The sequence below is a fragment of the Achroia grisella genome, unplaced genomic scaffold, assembly GCF_030625045.1.
Source record: "Achroia grisella isolate CSIRO2021 unplaced genomic scaffold, CSIRO_AGI_Agris_v1 utg11018, whole genome shotgun sequence".
Classification (NCBI taxonomy): Eukaryota; Metazoa; Arthropoda; class Insecta; order Lepidoptera; family Pyralidae; genus Achroia; species Achroia grisella.
The window spans coordinates 54,161-67,603 of NW_026712576.1; the positions used below are offsets into that span (position 1 = coordinate 54,161).

General features: G+C 37.2%; 1 pseudogene; it reads left to right on the forward strand.

The window, feature by feature from the left end:
• Window positions 1-1,795: 1,795 nt before the first annotated feature.
• Window positions 1,796-7,224, forward strand: LOC131849200 (trypsin alpha-like; annotated as a pseudogene).
• The last annotated feature ends 6,219 nt before the right edge of the window (window positions 7,225-13,443 follow it).

The window sequence follows — 13,443 nt, forward strand, 5'->3', positions numbered from 1 at the left end:
AACGAGCTTGCAGCTAACCAGACGGTACATATATTATAACTATATTAACAGTGCTCAGGAGCACCCGCAATACCAAAGGAATTACAAGATCGTTGCGACCTTTGAAGAAGGAATAAGCTCTTTTTATAAAAATTTCAATATCGTGTCGGTTCGGATATACTATTCCTTGTGATTTCACAATATGGTCATGCACGGCAAAAAAATTCTTAAAAAACGCAAGATTGCATTCTACATCACAATGATCGCTAATTCATGTGATGCAGAATGGTATTTTTAAGTAACTAAGTGATAATGAGGAGATGGATTTGCGCCTTTTTCAGCCAATTTATACATATATCTTGAACACGTAGACGAAGTCCCGCCTAAAAACTAGTCAATTCATATATGGTATTTGCGGCGCTTCTGGAGGGTCGGAGACAAACTTACTAACTTTTAGGGTCACAATAAAAATGTCACGTAGCAGGCCAAATGCCATAATTTATTATAGTTACGATAAACTCAGCATTGAAAACTCCAAGCTCACCTATGGCTTAGAACGAATATTACCATTATTATATAGATAAGATATAGATAAGTTGGTTAAACTTAAGTTTATGTTTAAATAAATTTAGAATATAGCAACTTCTAATGCCAATATTTTTTATTACTTAATACAAATAATCGTCCTAGACACATATTCTAATTTAATACCTTGTAATTTAAAAGTATGCTGAAACAAAGCAGGTATATATTTATATTAATTTTCATAAAAAACCAACTAGAACCCACAGAAGTCTAACGATTTTATTAATGACAAAAAAACATCAAATATATTCGAAATTAAAAGTACTTCCTCGAAAAACAAATTGTTAAAAAAAGAGATTAACACGTGAAATATTGCTTATTAAAAAAGTTAATGAAAATGGTCAAATGACGTGATTTGTTGTTATTCACTGAAATTAATCATATAAGGTTTCACAGGAAATAAGTCAACATAAACAGTCTTTATCTATTCTGTATATATTTATTATCTAATCCCAATGTATAGTTATGCATGCATAAAAGGAAGTCAACAAAAAATGCTTTTAAATTGAAAAATATACATAATTTTTATTCAATAAACTTAATATATATTTGTTTGCTTTTGTCTTAACTGTATATATGACAAATTAATTTTATTACTTGAGGAATAAAATAAACGACTCATAGTTATGAGAGCAGCAGAGTCCTAACAAGTCGCTTCAGTTCACGAGTAGGTATAGCGGATGAGCCATCAGTGCTCTCAACCATACTATATTTCAGGGAGCCCAAATACCCACCACACCACTACAAATTTATATGAGCATGATTAAAATATGCCACTCGACCACGTCACAACTTTTTTTAGAGTCCTTTATTCATTAATGATTTTTATCATTTAAAATTTGACAAAATTAATACATACATATGGAACCTTTAGAGATGTAAAATCATTTAACTAAAAAAAATAGTTAAAGCCAATTCAGAATTAAAAACGATACGAGTATTCAGTAGGAGTACGAGTAAAATATTTTAATGTACACAAAAAGTTTTTAGTGAAATTGAAAATATCTTTCCTTTGAAAATGATTGCGATTAATGAAACTGCAAATATTGTTTTTACGAAACTTATATGGCCATATACTATAGATTCCATCAAATATTACATGTAATATACTTGTTAAAATTAGTAATACATCTAATAAATGATAAATTACGATAAAATACACGATAAACATGTAATGACCAATATGAGTAATAAACTTATACATTGTACATTATACGTTTCATAACAACGAACAAGTTTTACGTGGAGGATTGAAAGTGTGTGAAGTTATACATAACAGTGCTAATAATGGAAAAAATTATATATTTATTGTCTTTGGCTTTCGTTTGTAAGTTAAAAGTTGAATGTTTTTTGAAAACATTAATTTATAGTTTAGGAAAAGACTACCAAACATTGTAATTTACTTCCAAAAATCCATGTGTGTGTACAAAAATCAAAATTGCAATCATATTTTGAAATTCTTACTCCATCCACCTTCTGAATCTATGTACATGAAATGAGTGAATATTTATTTTTCGACTATCTGTTCTTTTACACGCTACAACAAAACATTAATTAAAAAGTAAACTGTTTGATGGCTGAAATATGTGAGACAAAGTATCAACGCGTCTCGTTTAGTTTATCAATTTCAATATTTTGAAAATAAAAATAGATAGTAATCAAACCCCTGATCCCTTATACGGTTCTCTCACAATGTTCATCACCATTTTAATGTAAATCATTATATTTATAATACAATAAACATAGTTACTTTATATTAATGCTGTACACTTTTTATATATCACTCTAAAACCTATTGTGCTCGATTGAGCAAATATTTAATACGTTCTACATAATATTTTCATTATTACAGGCTCATATGCAGGTACTATAGATCAGACTGACAATTCTTTATCAGGAAGAATTCTAAATGGCCAACATGCTACACACCAGCAATTCAATTATACGGTAACTATTTTTACGAAAATGTATTATTTTACGCTATAATCGTACGATTTATACTGAAAATTGATATAAAAATATATATTGTGTATATAAAATTTACCAATGATCATAATATGTAATAGAAAGACAATGAGAAATTATAAACAATCGTATAAATACATTGTACACTTGCCTTGGCTTGGTACATATTGACGTTTAATCTATACGAAAATGTAAGCTACGCATTCAATTAATAATTTGATGAATTTGTTTGTAAACCACAAATCTGGCAACTTTTAAATAAGGACTTTTACAACTGATAATATGCCTAAAACATAGTGTTTGTTATAAATTAATGATTATGCATATAAACTGAAAAAAGCCGAATGACAAACAAGCTGGCAACCTATAATGCTATATGGTAACACTCGCCTATATACTCGACCATGAACAACATGTTGTCTGTAACATCACATTATCACACATGATAACGTGATTTCCGTAATGCTACGCTTGTAATACCGCTCATATGTTGCCTTTCCGGAGGACTGAGATATCATACATCCTATCTTGTAATTTCAATTACCTTTATGCCTTTGAACACAACCTTCTACCGAAACACGGCTTACTATAGAAGCTGTTTGGTGACTGAAAAGACTGAGATAACCACGACTATGAGGACAAACGCTACCTCAGTTAAACCAAAAATATTTAAAAATTTGGTATCCTCACAGGTTTCCATTCAACGCCTCAGTGAAATTTCCACTCATGGATTTGGACATAAGTGTGGTGGTGCATTAATCACATACCAACATGTCTTGACAGCTGCCACCTGTACATACAGCATTAGTTTTAACGGGTAAATTCATCCTTATTCACACAAATATCATAGATACGAAATTGTGTCTGTCCATATGTTACCCTTTCACAACCATTCTGAAATGGCCAGTACATAACTGGCTGAAAAGATCTCAATGAAATTTGTCATGAAGATAGATCATATCGATAAGAACGGGCATCAGTTTTCTCGAAAAAATATCTAGGAGGTGGTGAAATAGGCCGACATCGCAGACGGTCGCGAGTAAATGTATTTATTTATTTATTCATTTGCATTCCATAGTATTACAATAATGGTTGACATAATATTATTATAAGAGCACCATGGACCCTGATGGGCGCAGCAGATGTATTAAACTTTAAAGTCGTAATGAAATATATTTTCATTAATGCAGTTTATTATTAAACTTATAAAATTTTTAAACTATGACTTGAAACCAATTTACACATATTAGAAGATTTATATTTTATTCTTTATATTTCAGCGACATCTTAACAATTAACCCAAGCGAATTTAGAGTATTTGCAGGCTCAGTTTTTCTATCAAATGCTACCAGTGACAGAATAAGACTTATAACCAATTACTTTGTACATCCCGAACATATAATCGCACCGTCTCATGTCAACGATATCGCTATTCTTAATGTAAGTATATTTTTATTTGTATCGTTTATTATTGAATTCAAATAAGAAGTTATATATTTATATAACATGCGTCATATACAGAAATGCCAAGAGTGATTTATTGAAAGCTTCTAGGTATTTGTCGTATATTTGTTGTATTCAACTTCGAACGAATATTACAACTATACTATTGTATTGTACAGATAATATATTTTTATATATAGTTATTATATGGTTTGCCATCAGTAGAGTATGTATATACTTACATCAAAATAATTTGTTATTAGGTCCCATTTACTGATAATAATAGTAATAATACATAAGTTTATAAATTTTGTTTTATTTAAGACAATATATAGGCAATTTATATTTTTTTTTTAAAGTTGGTCAATGTTCAGATCTTTTACTGTAAAGGATTTTAAGCAATGAGTGAAACAATGTGTTGATATTTCCTACATTTCCGTTATTGTAAACATAAAATAAAACATATAACCGCGCGCTTGAGAAGAAGCAAGGTGCTGGATAAAGCAACGTACCGCATCTAGAACTTTCAAGCGTGCAATAGCGGTTACCAATGTATCAGTAAATTTGATAAAAAAATTTTTTAATGGCAATAAATCTAGGGCCTACTTGATCATAAGTGGTTACTGCGCCTACGAATATATATTCCTACAGTACGACAGACATCAGACTATTTATATGACGCCTTAATATGACTTATACGTTGCTATTCCTGTCTACTAAGATGTTATGCCTGAAGTGCATTTGTCTACAGAGTCTAGTCTCAATACATACAGATACTAAATAGATAAAATTCATGTAGGCCTTTTACAGACTCTTATGTCAAATCTACCGTCAGTTCGGATTGCTAACGAGCTAAGATGTACTTGACAAGAAACTCTGCTCTTATTCTTTACAAATGAGGCTGTACATGATTATAAAAATTTACATTTTAAACAATTTGCAACGCATGTTGTAATTCTTTGATTAAAATAACAATTTAAAAAAATGTATTTGTAAAGCAACAGCATTACAGAACCCTACAAACGTGTACATAACATTATAAATTACATTTTAATACTACAAATATTTAATCTAAAAATTTTTAAAGGTTACAACCAAGACTTCGAACTGTTAACATGATGAATGAAATAGTCAATCACTGTCGAGACATACAATATCCTTGGTAGATCAAGATCACCACTGTTGTCGAATATTCTTATTTAACCTCACCATTGCTTTTAAACTACAATATGATGTTGAATAACTTACCATTCAAATGTCAGTGCGAAAGACCTTGAAGAGCTACCTTATTTACAAAATATCTACTATATTTTAATTATTTAAAAATAATTGCCATTTAAAGCCGTTTTAACTCCTTTTTTATCATAATATCAAAAATGGAAGTAAATAACTTTATGTTATGTTTTAGTTGACATTGCCCTTCGCGTTATCAGTTGTAACACCACTACCATTACCATCTGGAAATTTCTCTCCGTCTGATTTTACTGGGTGCACAGTTGCTGGCTGGGGTGCATGGACTACTGGATCTACGGTATGTATTTCAAAACCGTCTATAGTCAGTCACAGGGATATAGAACTGTGATTAGAATAAACTAGACTAGACTTTGTGTAAGGTTTACATCTTGTATACTTTATTTGATGATCAACTACATATATCTAACTTTGAATAGAAATCAAATTATTTGATATTATTTCTTGGAAGTACATTTTGACACAGCTATTTCCAAATATTTATTATTATTTTATTCTGAAATTCATTTCGAAATTTAAATACAGAGAACAATATAAATATTTTAAATTTTTCTCTGAAAATATTGGGATGTATCATCACTTAACATTGTACTGAGTCATCGCCAGTATATGAGGTACAGTGTAATCATATTAATTTTTATAATGTTTTTTCAGACGCCTTCCGAACAGCTACGATTTTCCAATACATATATTTACAATCAAGATGAATGCAGAGGATTAGTTCATAATGCGCAAAATTTAGAAACCTTTTGCCTACCATGATATGCGCGGCACATTTTAATGTCCTTGCTAAAACATGTTTGGTAAGTATATCATTTACATCTATTATTTTTTTTACTATATTAAAATAGAATATCAAATCTATAATATTGTTCACACAAAATACGATGACAGTGTGAAATTTTGCACACAATAACTGATAACACAAAAGTAGATATTGCTTAGTTTGACTTTATTGATAATAATAATTGATAAATATAATAATATATTTTCTTATGAACACTGTCTCTCTTATGTATGTGTATAATCAATAATGTATTCTTAATGATTTATCATAAGTATTTCTGATGTAGTGTGATTTCGACGATACTTTTACTTTATGCATACTTATGCAGATGCAGACTTCCGCAGGCTATTGTTTATAATCCTGACATAAGGCTATATCGATAAACGAATGGTTTACACAATTATAATAAAAACAATATAGTTTATACTACAATATCAGTGAAGTTTATATGCTTCTGAAATATGCCGTTTTAAAAAAGGCGTTATTTTCTTTATAATATCACTAAATTTTTTAATCTTATATCTCCGGATAATGTAACTTCAACTAAATATCAATAAAGATATAGTAATTTAGAGAGTCGAGCGCACTTCACTCTCATCCTCTAAATTGTCATGGAAGGCACATTTGCGCTACTTCTAGGTCTAACTATTATGTTTCATTTGTCATATAGTAAATAATTTTGAACAGAACATTTACTGTTATAAAACATTAAACGTACTTTCTATATCTAATATTTCAGGGTGATAAAGGTAATCCATTGGTATGTGGTGGAACCTTAACTGGCATATCATTCTTACCAACTGATTGTCTGACCTCTACTAATATAACACCAGTGTTGCCAGAAGTTTACACCAGGGTTTCTAATTATACTACATGGATAAGAAGTATTACAAGCTCTGCGCCTACTGTCAGACCAGGATTATACGCTTTATTATTGCTCTCAATATTTCATGGACTTTTTCTGAAAATAGTGAACTAAGAACATTTGTGAGTAAATTTTGATAAATGCTCCTATCACCACACGAGCTGCAGGTATTATTTTTAATATAATTATCCAAGTGGATTTTTCAGTTGCAACGTGACTTAAACATTATTTATACAACAATCTAATCTGCGGTAAGTGGATAAGAAGTACTTTATCAAACGGTACGGTACAAATTTTAATTATAAGTATTCTTAATTGGTCGCTGCATAGAAGCATTATAGATAAAAGAATTGTATTAAGAATTGTATTGTGAGTAATAAGAAATTTGAGTTTTTTTTTCTCATCTCATTTCAGGTTTGAATCCCACAAGGTTAATTTGATAATTTTAAATATTACGCTGCATTAAGATGTGATTAACTGGCATACTACGCTAAGGTACAAAATCAAACATAATCAATTTTTACTCACGTTGTTATGGTTAATGGTTTTATAAAGTTTGAGTGTCCTACTTTGTCTGCAGCTTTTGAATTGACACGTCAGATGGTGTATATATTAGTTAAAGTCCATGACATATGTATATTATGATATTATACATATATATAATAATCCGACGACCTCGGTGGTCTATTAAGCACACCGCTTTACGTCCGATCGATTCCTCGCACGGCACAAACATTTGTATTCACGAGTATGATTGTTTGTATCAGTCTGGGTGTTTTCTATGTATATTATTTATCTATTTACGAAAAAAATCTATGTATTTGTATCAGTTATCTACCGCCCATAACACTAGCTTTAGCTAGCTTAACTTGGGTCTAGGTGGCGCTGTGTGAATTGTCCTGAGATTATTATTATTATTATTATTATTTTTTTCCCAAAAATTCTCATCTCCCCTCTTAAGGAGAGGAGATGGCAACATACCCCCGGCAGAAGCACAGTTTATACAATGCGGGCAGAATCAACAGCACCGCTTTCTGCATCTTTCCCGGGAGTGAGCCCTCCGGAGTCCCAACCGTCTGAGATGTTGTTCCAGACTGGTTGGGATAAGACCGTTCACCGACATAACGAATAATTTCGGTGGACAGCACCCCCCACATTTCGGTCACCTCGTGAGCCAGGTCGAGATATTTTCTCTTTTTCTCAGTTTCGCCTTTCACGATATCAGGTTTGTTCGCAAGAACGGTCCTGTCCGTGATGATGGATCGGTCCCAGTAGAGCTTGACGCTGTCGCTTTCGAGGACCGGCTGGGGCTCGTACTTATAGTACGGTATATATTATGGAGTATATAAGTCCATTGGCAAGACTGAACAACCTCGAAATGAGTCGGATGGCGACATGCCCGACAGATGTCCTAGTGCCATCCTTCAGAATAATTGTTCGTCTTAACCATATATGCACAGACAAAACCCTCGGTCTCTCCTGCTGAAGAGATCACTCGCCAGTGCACGGAGGTCTTCGTGTTCGTACGGCCCGTGAACTTTGAAGAACCTTCCGTGCAACTCCTTCTCTTTCCATTTGAGAGGTCTTCGGTTTTCGCCAGTCCTCTTAGCCAGAGAAAGAGGGTGAATCCTTTGTCACATTCTATGTATCGGTCTCGTCTCTTTTCTCAGAAAATATGTCCTGAGATGTCAATGCGGTTGTGCATGGTCTTAACGCTTAACAAACCACCAAAAAATCTGACGATTTCGGGTGATGCATTCTATGGAGGGTGAGACCATCTGAGCACGCCAAAATAAAGGAGTACGGGCGGTTATATGCTCGGATCTTATTGACACCCGACAAGGAACTTTTCAGTACTCTCGTAAGGCGCGCAAAAAATTCCTCACGGACTGACTGTTTCATATCCGTCTCTCACACCGATGTTTTGTATGCCCAGATACCGGTACGGAGAGGGTTTTGATGTGGATAACGATCCCTTCAGTTTGATTGTGCACATGGAGAACCGCGGTCTATTCCGAGTGCCATCCTAACAGAGCTGTTCAGGCGTTCGACACTCGGAGCTGTAGTTTCAAGTCAATATGACACTCGTGTACCTCTCTCCGATCCAGTATTCTTAAAGTACTGAAATTCAGGGACAAAAATGGACTCAAACAATCGCCCTGAATATTTTGATCAGCGGTATCCGTCAATCGCTCGCCCTGGATTATGCCCCATGCATGTCTCCAGGAATACCGTACCGTCTAATCCTAGTGGGGGCAATTTCTGAATCGAATGCCTTTATTCTATCCAAGCGGCGGAGAAATTCCGACGATTCCGCTTAACCACTTGGCCAGCGACAGCATTGCATCCGTTCTGAGCGCTAGATAGGATCTTGTTTTCGCACACATGACGAGAGCTGTGATGTTGTCTTATATATTGTCGTAAGACAAGTTATGGGGCGATATTTAGATATCCGCGGTATCGTCCGTCTTTATGAGTGATTATTCGGGATTAATGGAAATTGTTGGCCGAGAACGCCTTTATATGCAATCCGTCGATTTTTCCAGTTCAGAACCCGACAGATCGCAGCAACCACGTCTTCCTTAATGGTAATGACGTTTATATTATCAACATATATGTTCCACAATGCCGCCAGAAGGCGACGAAATTGACTGTCTCGGGTCTTTTGTCCTGTGGGCTGTAGTTTTGGGCGCTCCAAGTTTCTATAAAATCTTTTTGTGTAAAGAGACGATGGATAGTTCTCCTTAGACCCTCTCAGAGTACCGTCGGAGTCGCTTAGCGACCTTTTGCTTCAGGTCATCTACGCTCCGGGTGCGTTTTTGTCCAACCTGTCCCAGCAAAGGCCTTTTTTACGGAGCGCATAATTCTCGGGGCGTGTATTGCCCTCCTCGAAGCAGAGCAGTCTGCCAATAGACTGGGTGATCCGTCGCTAATTTTATTTATATATATGCCAATAAACATGATTGATAGGTCTGTCAAGGTATTGAGACAGCAGTCCACGGCTCAATGCATCGCCACATTTGGATGTATCCGGGGAAGATTTAGAATAATAAACTTTTATATGTCCGTCCGCATCCGCTTCTATGACGTTATAGCACGTTGAGAAGTGTTTTTTATTTTTAGTTCGGTCGCGCTAAACATACCAAGCGCTGTATGTACCGAATCATCGGCTAGGTTCTGTCGGAGAATGAAACCGCGGTGCATTACTGCCCTGTATCCCGTTCTGCCTGCCGTCCCTGTCTCGCATGAGGGTCTTGATCGACCATCTCATGCGATAAATGCCGGTGCCAAGCCAGCTGATGTCGATGGCAAGGGGTCGGACCGGCCAGGTGGTGGGGCCGGTCGGCTGGCTTGCATTCTGTCACGCCTATATATACCATATACACATCATGTTGATATCTGTATACTACGTCAACCATTCCAAAGATTTAAATAATAAACTTTTATATGAAAATGATTAATGTTTTTTATTTTTATTTTTCAATTTCACCTCGGAAGAATGAAATGCTTCTAACGATACCTCTGATAAATTACAGTATGAAAAATATGAACATTATGTTCTCACCGATCAAAATGAACTGTAGTTGGGTAAAAATAGAAAACTAAATGAACGTTAAGCTGTAGTTATACATGATGTATTTAGACTGTCAATTTCAAAAAATATCTTCACATTCCAACTTTCGTCTTGAAAATGATATGACAAAAATCTATAAATACAATATCTCTCTTTCGGCTTGATATAGAAATATACGTTTAATAATTAATATTTCTTAAATAAACTAATTTAGCGTGTGGTGTCGCTGTAAGAATAGCACCACCCCCTCTCTTCCCGTGGGTGTCGTAAAAGGCGACTAAGGGATTCATCGACCAGTGGACGGGCAGCAGCGTCCTACTGAGTACCTACCATCATACTGCGATCGCCAACCCGCATGCCAAGCGTGGCGATTATGGCAATATCCCCCCAAATGAATTTACACCCAAGGCCCCGGCCCCCAGTCCCCGGCGGCCCCGCTAGTCTTGATCATGGTAGCGGTCATGGAAACGGCGGGGCAGGGGTGCGAAGAATCTCCGGGTAAGACCAGGCTACCACAAACGACGACCACTGGCCCTGGCAACATACAACGTTCAAACACTGCGGACCGACGAAAAGTTAATTGAACTGGAGGAAGAGTTGAGCAGATTGCACTGGCATGTCGTGGGATTATCTGAAGTCCGAAGAAAGGGGGAGGACTCGATAGTCCTGAAATCCGGCAATCTGCTTTACTTCCGGGAGGGCGATCAACTGTCCCAAGGCGGTGTCGGGTTCCTCGTCCACAAGTCCCTTGTGAATAATGTTATCAAGGTCGAGAGCGTGTCGACTAGGGTAGCGTACCTGATACTCAGAATTACCAAACGGTATTCATTGAAGGTCATCCAAGTGTACGCTCCAACTTCGACGCACTCCGACGATGAGGTTGAGGCTATGTATGAGGATATCTCCAGAGCCATACATAGTACAAAGACTCATTATAACGTTATCATGGGGGACTTTAACGCAAAATTGGGCAAACGAAGCGGTGATGAGCTGAGAGTGGGGCAATTTGGTATCGGTGATCGGAACTTCCGAGGTCAAATGCTGGCCGACTTCATGGAGAAGGAGAACCTCTTTATGATGAACTCCTTCTTCAGGAAGCCGGAACACCGGAAATGGACGTGGATTAGTCCCGATGGTGCCACAAAAAACGAGATAGATTTCATCTTGTCAACGAGAAGACAGATTTTCAATGATGTCTCTGTGATCAATGCCGTCAAAATTGGAAGTGATCACCGGATTGTAAGAGGCACATTGAATCTGAATCTGAAACTCGAACGATCCCGACTGATGAAATCTATGCTCCGCCCTACACCTATACAGATCCAAAACCCCGAAAGCTTTCAGCTAGAATTGCAAAACCGTTTCGAAAGCCTTGGTGACTGCGTTGACGTGGACGATTACAACAACAGGTTCGTGGAAACTGTCCGTGCGGCTGGGTCTAAGCACTTCAAAACCCGCCGCGCAGAAAGAACCGGAAAAATATCTATCTCTACCCTCAAATTGATGGATGAAAGGCGAAGTATGGTCCTGCAGTCTCCGACTGACGCTTCTCAGTATCGGCAACTTAGCAGGCAGATCTCTAAGTCCTTGACTCGTGACTTACGCCACTTTAACACAAATTGTGTAAAGGAGGCTATTGAGAGAAACAAGGGCTCAAAAGTCTTTAACAGGGATCTGGCTGCCGGACAGAGCCAGCTGACGCGACTTAAGACGGATGACGGCAGGATCGTTTCGTCTAAACCCGAACTTTTGAGGGAAATTGAGAAGTTCTATGGACAGTTATACACGACAACACGGGCACCTGTTAACAACACGGCGAAAGACCCTAGAGCCAAATTAACCCGACACTATACCGAAGATATCCCGGACGTCAGCCTGTACGAGATTGGTATGGCTCTTAAACGACTTAAACAACAAGGCGCCGGGCGATGATGGAGTTACTGCTGAGCTTCTGAGGGCTGGAGGTAGACCTGTTCTACGAATCCTCCAGAAGCTATTCAACTCCGTCATCCTCGAGGGCAAAACGCCTCAAGCATGGCAAAGGGGTGTGGTGGTTCTGTTCTTCAAGAAGGGAGACAAATCGCTTCTGAAGAATTTCAGACCCGTAACACTGCTGAGCCATGTTTATAAGTTGTTTTCGAGAGTCATCACGAATCGTCTCGCGCGCAGGTTTGACGACTTCCAGCCTCCCGAACAAGCCGGGTTCCGAAAAGGCTTCAGTACCATAGACCACATTCATACGCTGCGGCAGGTAATTCAGAAGACCGAAGAATACAACCTGCCACTTTGCTTGGCGTTTGTGGACTATGAAAAAGCCTTGATTCGATCGAGACGTGGGCTGTGCTACAGTCTCTCCAGCGGTGCCAAATTGACTATCGATATATTGAAGCGTTGAAATGTTTGTATGAAAACGCCACTATGTCAGTTCGCCTCCACGACCAGAATTCGAAGCCTATCCAACTGCAGCGAGGTGTCAGACAAGGCGATGTCATATCGCCAAAGCTGTTTACCGCTGCGTTGGAAGATGTCTTCAAGCTTCTGGACTGGAGCGGGCTGGGCATCAACATTAACGGCGAGTACATCAATCACCTTCGATTTGCCGACGATATCGTGGTCATGGCTGAGACCCTGGAAGACCTTAGCAAAATGCTCGAAGACCTCAGTAGAGTCTCACAAGGAGTAGGTCTTAAAATGAACATGGACAAGACGAAAATTATGTCAAACGTCCATGTCGTACCTGCTCCCGTAAAAATCGGAGATTCTACACTCGAAATTGTCGATCACTACGTATACTTAGGGCAAACTATCCAGCTAGGTAGATCCAATTTCGAGAAAGAGGTCAATCGTCGAATCCAACTCGGATGGGCAGCGTTCGGGAAGCTCCGATATATCTTTTCGTCCAAATTTCCGCAGTGTCTCAAGACGAAGGTTTACGACCAATGTGTGTTGCCAGTGATGACTTACGGAACAGAGACGTGGTCGCTAACTATGGGC